Consider the following 8,680-nt stretch of genomic DNA (forward strand, 5'->3'; position numbering starts at 1 on the left):
TGGCGCATGTGCGAGACATGGACGCTTAAATTTTCAATTAAATTTATAGACATTTTGACATTTTAAATTATATTTCTCGAAATATAAATATTTGTCGAATCAATAGTATGTATAAAATAAGTGTGGAGATTAATAATTTAAATAAATAAATATAAAAATAATTAATCAACGACTTCCAGACTCGAACCCGGTTAAAAAGAAATGGCACGCCACAAGCCGTTCATCACACCGGGCCACCAAGCCCTCGGACCGAGCAGCAATCTAAGATTCTTGACACCAATAACGAAGTTTAAATGTGAGGAAAATCTAGTTCTAAATGCACAATGCTAAGCGTACGGATGATCTCGGCGCATGTGCGAGACATGGACGCTTAAATTTTCAATTAAATTTATAGACATTTTGACATTAAAAATTATATTTCTCGAAATATAAGTATTTGTCGAATTCCTAGTATCTATAAAATAAGTGTGGAGAAAAATAATTTAAATAAATAAATATAAAAATAATTAATCAACGGCTTCCAGACTCGAACTTAAAACAACCAAAAAGGAATGGTACGCGACAAGCCGTTCATCACACCCGGCCACGCAGCCCTCGGATCGAGCAGCAGTCTAAGATTCTTGACACCAAGAACGAAGTTTAAAATGTGAGGAAAATCTAGTTCTAAATGCACAATGCTAAACGTACGGATGATCTCGGCGCATGTGCGAGACATGGACGCATAAATTTTCAATTAAATTTATAGACATTTTGACATTAAAAATTATATTTCTCGAAATATAAATATTTGTCGAATACCTAGTATGTATAAAATAAGTGTGGAGAAAAATAATTTAAATAAATAAATAAAAAAATAATTAATCAACTGCTTCCACACTCGAACTTAAAACAACCAAAAAGGAATGGTACACTATAAGCCGTTCATCACACCCGGCCACGCAGCTCTCGCACCGAGCAGCAGTCTAAGATTCTTGACACCAATAACGAAGTTTAAAATGTGAGGAAAATCTAGTTCTAAATGCACAATGCTAAACGTACGGATGATCTCGGCGCATGTGCGAGACATGGACGCATAAATTTTCAATTAAATTTATAGACATTTTGACATAAAAAATTATATTTCTCGAAATATAAATATTTGTCGAATTCCTAGTATCTATAAAATAAGTGTGGAGAAAAATAATTTAAATAAATAAATATAAAAATAATTAATCAACGGCTTCCACACTCGAACTTAAAACAACCAAAAAGGAATGGTACGCGACAAGCCGTTCATCACACCCGGCCACGCAGCCCTCGGACCGAGCAGCAGTCTAAGATTCTTGACACCAATAACGAAGTTTAAAATGTCACGAAAATCTAGTTCTAAATGCACGATGCTAAACGTACGGACGATCTCGGCGCATGTGCGAGACATGGACGCTTAAATTTTCAATTAAATTTATAGACATTTTGACATTAAAAATTATATTTCTCGAAATATTATTATTTGTCGAATTCCTAGTATCTATAAAATAAGTGTGGAGAAAAATAATTTAAATAAATAAATATAAAAATAATTAATCAACGACTCCCAGACTCGAACACGGTTAAAAAGGAATGGCACGCGACAAGCCGTTCATCACACCCGGCCACCAAGCACTCGGAACGAGCAGCAGTCTAAGATTCTTGACACCAATAACGAAGTTTAAAATGTGAGGAAAATCTAGTTCTAAATGCACAATGCTAAGCGTACGGATGATCTCGGCGCATTTGCGAGACATGGACGCTTAAATTTTCCATTAAATTTATAGACATTTTGACATTAAAAATTATATTTCTCGAATTCCTAGTATCTATAAAATAAGTGTGGAGAAAAATAATTTAAATAAATAAATATAAAAATAATTAATCAACGGCTTCCAGACTCGAACTTAAAACAACCAAAAAGGAATGGTACGCGACAAGCCGTTCATCACACCCGGCCACGCAGCCCTCGGATCGAGCAGCAGTCTAAGATTCTTGACACCAAGAACGAAGTTTAAAATGTGAGGAAAATCTAGTTCTAAATGCACAATGCTAAACGTACGGATGATCTCGGCGCATGTGCGAGACATGGACGCATAAATTTTCAATTAAATTTATAGACATTTTGACATTAAAAATTATATTTCTCGAAATATAAATATTTGTCGAATACCTAGTATGTATAAAATAAGTGTGGAGAAAAATAATTTAAATAAATAAATAAAAAAATAATTAATCAACTGCTTCCACACTCGAACTTAAAACAACCAAAAAGGAATGGTACACTATAAGCCGTTCATCACACCCGGCCACGCAGCTCTCGCACCGAGCAGCAGTCTAAGATTCTTGACACCAATAACGAAGTTTAAAATGTGAGGAAAATCTAGTTCTAAATGCACAATGCTAAACGTACGGATGATCTCGGCGCATGTGCGAGACATGGACGCATAAATTTTCAATTAAATTTATAGACATTTTGACATAAAAAATTATATTTCTCGAAATATTAATATTTGTCGAATTCCTAGTATCTATAAAATAAGTGTGGAGAAAAATAATTTAAATAAATAAATATAAAAATAATTAATCAACGGCTTCCACACTCGAACTTAAAACAACCAAAAAGGAATGGTACGCGACAAGCCGTTCATCACACCCGGCCACGCAGCCCTCGGACCGAGCAGCAGTCTAAGATTCTTGACACCAATAACGAAGTTTAAAATGTCACGAAAATCTAGTTCTAAATGCACGATGCTAAACGTACGGACGATCTCGGCGCATGTGCGAGACATGGACGCTTAAATTTTCAATTAAATTTATAGACATTTTGACATTAAAAATTATATTTCTCGAAATATTATTATTTGTCGAATTCCTAGTATCTATAAAATAAGTGTGGAGAAAAATAATTTAAATAAATAAATATAAAAATAATTAATCAACGACTCCCAGACTCGAACACGGTTAAAAAGGAATGGCACGCGACAAGCCGTTCATCACACCCGGCCACCAAGCACTCGGAACGAGCAGCAGTCTAAGATTCTTGACACCAATAACGAAGTTTAAAATGTGAGGAAAATCTAGTTCTAAATGCACAATGCTAAGCGTACGGATGATCTCGGCGCATTTGCGAGACATGGACGCTTAAATTTTCCATTAAATTTATAGACATTTTGACATTAAAAATTATATTTCTCGAATTCCTAGTATCTATAAAATAAGTGTGGAGAAAAATAATTTAAATCAATAAATATAAAAATAATTAATCAACGGCTTCCAAACTCGAACTTAAAACAACCAAAAAGGAATTGTACGCGATAAGCCGTTCATCACACCCGGCCACGCAACCCTCGGACCATGCAGCAGTCTTAGATTCTTGACACCAGTAACGAAGTTTAAAATGTGAGGAAAATCTAGTTCTAAACACAATGCTAAGAATACGGATGATTTTGGCGCATGTGCGAGACATGGACGCTTAAATTTTCAATTAAATTTATAGACATTTTGACATTAAAAATTATATTTCTCGAAATAGAAATATTTGTCGAATACCTAGTATGTATAAAATAAGTGTGGAGAAAAATAATTTAAATAAATAAATATAAAAATAATTAATCAACGGCTTCCACACTCGAACTTAAAACAACCAAAAAGGAATTGTACGCGACAAGCCGTTCATCACTAACGGCCACGCAGCCCTCGGACCGAGCAGCAGTCTAAGATTTTTGACACCAATAACGAAGTTTAAAATGTGAGGAAAATCTAGTTCTAAATGCACAATGCTAAACGTACGGATGATCTCGGCGCATGTGCGAGACATGGACGCTTAAATTTTCAATTAAATTTATAGACATTTTGACATTAAAAATTATATTTCTCGAAATATTAATATTTGTCGAATTCCTAGTATCTATAAAATAAGTGTGGAGAAAAATAATTTAAATAAATAAATATATAAATATTTAATCAACAGCTTCCAGACTTGAATTTAAAACAACCAAAAAGGAATGTTACGCGACAAGCCGTTCATCACACCCGGCCACGCAGCCCTCGGACCGAGAAGCAGTCTAAGATTCTTGACACCAATAACGAAGTTTAAAATGTGAGGAAAATCTAGTTCTAAATGCACAATGCCAAGCGTACGGATGATCTCGGCGCATGTGCGAGACATGGACGCTTAAATTTTCAATTAAATTTATAGACATTTTGACATTAAAAATTATATTTCTTGAAATATAAGTATTTTTCGAATTCCTAGTATCTATAAAATAAGTGTGGAGAAAAATAATTTAAATAAATAAATATAAAAATAATTAATCAACGACTTCCAGACTCGAACCCGGTTAAAAACGAATGGCACGCGACAAGCCGTTCATCACACCCGGCCACCAAGCACTCGGAAGTAGCAGCAGTCTAAGATTCTTGACACCAATAACGAAGTTTAAAATGTGAGGAAAATCTAGTTCTAAATACACAATGCTAAACGTACGGATGATCTCGGCGCATGTGCGAGACATGGACGCATAAATTTTAAATTAAATTTATAGACATTTTGACATAAAAAATTATATTTCTCGAAATATTAATATTTGTCGAATTCCTAGTCTCTATAAAATAAGTGTGGAGAAAAATAATTTAAATAAATAACTATAAAAATAATTAATCAACGGCTTCCAGACTCGAACTTAAAACAAACAAAAAGGAATGGTACGCGACAAGCCGTTCATCACACCCTGCCACGCAGCCCTCGGACCGAGCAGCAGTCTAAGATTCTTGACACCAATAACGAAGTTTAAAATGTGAGGAAAATCTAGTTCTAAATGCACAATGCTAAACGTACGGATGATCTCGGCGCATGTGCGAGAGATGGACGCATAATATTTCAATTAAATTTATAGACATTTTGACATAAAAAATTATATTTCTCGAAATATTAATATTTGTCGAATTCCTAGTATCTATAAAATAAGTGTGGAAAAAATAATTTAAATAAATAAATATAAAAATAATTAATCAACGACTTCCAGACTCGAACCCGGTTAAAAAGGAATGGCACGCGACAAGCCGTTCATCACACCCGGCCACGCAGCCCTCGGACCGAGCAGCAGTCTAAAATTCTTGACACCAAGAACGAAGTTTAAAATGTGAGGAAAATCTAGTTCTAAATGCACAATGCTAAGCGTACGGATGATCTCGGCGCATTTGCGAGACATGGACGCTTAAATTTTCCATTAAATTTATAGACATTTTGACATTAAAAATTATATTTCTCGAATTCCTAGTATCTATAAAATAAGTGTGGAGAAAAATAATTTAAATCAATAAATATAAAAATAATTAATCAACGGCTTCCAAACTCGAACTTAAAACAACCAAAAAGGAATTGTACGCGATAAGCCGTTCATCACACCCGGCCACGCAACCCTCGGACCATGCAGCAGTCTTAGATTCTTGACACCAGTAACGAAGATTAAAATGTGAGGAAAATCTAGTTCTAAATGCACAATGCTAAGAATACGGATGATTTTGGCGCATGTGCGAGACATGGACGCTTAAATTTTCAATTAAATTTATAGACATTTTGACATTAAAAATTATATTTCTCGAAATATAAGTATTTGTCGAATTCCTAGTATCTATAAAATAAGTGTGGAGAAAAATAATTTAAATAAATAAATATAAAAATAATTAATCAACGGCTTCCAGACTCGAACTTAAAACAACCAAAAAGGAATGGTACGCGACAAGCCGTTCATCACACCCGGCCACGCAGCCCTCGGATCGAGCAGCAGTCTAAGATTCTTGACACCAAGAACGAAGTTTAAAATGTGAGGAAAATCTAGTTCTAAATGCACAATTCTAAACGTACGGATGATCTCGGCGCATGTGCGAGTCATGGACGCTTAAATTTTCATTTAAATTTATAGACATTTTGACATAAAAATTATATTTCTCGAAATATAAGTATTTGTCGAATTCCTAGTATCTACAAAATAAGTGTGGAGAAAAATAATTTAAATAAATAACTATAAAAATAATTAATCAACGGCTTCCAGACTCGAACTTAAAACAAACAAAAAGGAATGGTACGCGACAAGCCGTTCATCACTCCCGGCCACGCAGCCCTCGGACCGAGCAGCAGTCTTAGATTCTTGACACCAAGAACGAAGTTTAAAATGTGAGGAAAATCTAGTTCTAAATGCACAATGCTAAACGTAAGGATGATCTCGGCGCATGTGCGAGTCATGGACGCTTAAATTTTCAATTAAATTTATAGACATTTTGACATTAAAAATTATATTTCTCGAAATATTAATATTTGTCGAATTCCTAGTATTTATATAATAAGTGTGGAGAAAAATAATTTAAATTAATAAATATAAAAATAATTAATCAACGGCTTCCACACTCGAACTTAAAACAACAAAAAAGGAAAGGTACGCGACAAGCCGTTCATCACACCCTGCCACGCAGCCCTCGGACCGAGCAGCAATCTAAGATTCTTGACACCAATAACGAAGTTTAAAATGTGAGGAAAATCTAGTTCTAAATGCACAATGCTAAACGTAGGGATGATCTCGGCGCATGTGCGAGTCATGGACGCTTAAATTTTCAATTAAATTTATAGACATTTTGAAATTAAAAATTATATTTCTCGAAATATAAGTATTTGTCGAATTCCTAGTATCTATAAAATAAGTGTGGAGAAAAATAATTTAAATAAATAAATATAAAAATAATTAATCAACGGCTTCCAGACTCGAACTTAAAACAACCAAAAAGGAATGGTACGCGATAAGCCGTTCATCACACCCGGCCACGCAGCCCTCGGACCGAGCAGCAGTCTAAGATTCTTGACACCAATTAATAAGTTTAAAATGTGTGGAAAATCTAGTTCTAAATGCACAATGCTAAACGTACGGATGATCTCGGCGCATGTGCGAGTCATGGACGCTTAAATTTTCGATTAAATTTATAGACATTTTGACATTAAAAATTATATTTCTCGAAATATAAGTATTTGTCGAATTCCTAGTATCTATAAAATAAGTGTGGAGAAAAATAATTTAAATAAATGAATATAAAAATAATTAATCAACGGCTTCCAGACACTAACTTAAAACAAACAAAAAGGAATGGTACGCGACATGCCGTTCATCTCACCCGGCCACGCAGCCCTCGGACCGGGCAGCAGTCTAAGATTCTTGACACCAAGATCGAAGTTTAAAATGTGAGGAAAATCTAGTTCTAAATGCACAATGCTAAACGTACGGATGATCTCGACGCATGTGCGAGTCATGGACGCTTAAATTTTCAATTAAATTTATAGACATTTTGACATTAAAAATTATATTTCTCGAAATATAAGTATTTGTCGAATTCCTAGAATCTATAAAATAGGTGTGGAGAAAAATAATTTAAATAAATTAATATAAAAATAATTAATCAACGGCTTCCAGACTCGAACTTAAAACAACCAAAAAGGAATGGTACGCGACAAGCCGTTCATCACACCCGGCCACGCAGCCCTCGGACCGAGCAGCAGTCTAAGATTCTTGACACCAATAACGAAATTTAAAATGTGACGAAAATCTAGTTCTAAATGCACAATGCTAAGCATACGGATGATCTCGGCGCATGTGCGAGACATGGACGCTTAAATTTTCAATTAAATTTATAGACATTTTGACATTAAAAATTATATTTCTCGAAATATAAGTATTTGTCGAATTCCTAGTATCTATAAAATAAGTGTGGAGAAAAATAATTTAAATAAATAAATATAAAAATAATTAATCAACGACTTCCAGACTCGAACCCGGTTAAAAAGGAATGGCACGCGACAAGCCGTTCATCACACCCGGCCACCAAGCAATCGGAACGAGCAGCAGTCTAAGATTCTTGACACCAATAACGAAGTTTAAAATGTGAGGAAAATCTAGTTCTAAATGCACAATGCTAAGCGTACGGATGATCTCGGCACATGTGCGAGTCATGGACGCTTAAATTTTCAATTAAATTTATAGACATTTTGACATAAAAATTATATTTCTCGAAATATAAGTATTTGTCGAATTCCTAGTATCTATAAAATAAGTGTGGAGAAAAATAATTTAAATAAATAAATATAAAAATAATTAATCAACGACTTCCAGACTCGAACCCGGTTAAAAAGGAATGGCACGCGACAAGCCGTTCATCACACCCGGCCACCAAGCACTCGGAACGAGCAGCAGTCTAAGATTCTTGACACCAATAACGAAGTTTAAAATGTGAGGAAAATCTAGTTCTAAATGCACAATGCTAAACGTACGGATGATCTCGGCGCATGTGCGAGTCATGGACGCTTAAATTTTCAATTAAATTTATAGACATTTTGACATAAAAATTATATTTCTCGAAATATAAGTATTTGTCGAATTCCTAGTATCTACAAAATAAGTGTGGAGAAAAATAATTTAAATAAATAACTATAAAAATAATTAATCAACGGCTTCCAGACTCGAACTTAAAACAAACAAAAAGGAATGGTACGCGACAAGCCGTTCATCACTCCCGGCCACGCAGCCCTCGGACCGAGCAGCAGTCTAAGATTCTTGACACCAAGAACGAAGTTTAAAATGTGAGGAAAATCTAGTTCTAAATGCACAATGCTAAACGTACGGATGATCTC

This window comes from Argiope bruennichi, chromosome 1 (assembly GCF_947563725.1).
Source record: "Argiope bruennichi chromosome 1, qqArgBrue1.1, whole genome shotgun sequence".
NCBI lineage: Eukaryota > Metazoa > Arthropoda > Arachnida > Araneae > Araneidae > Argiope > Argiope bruennichi.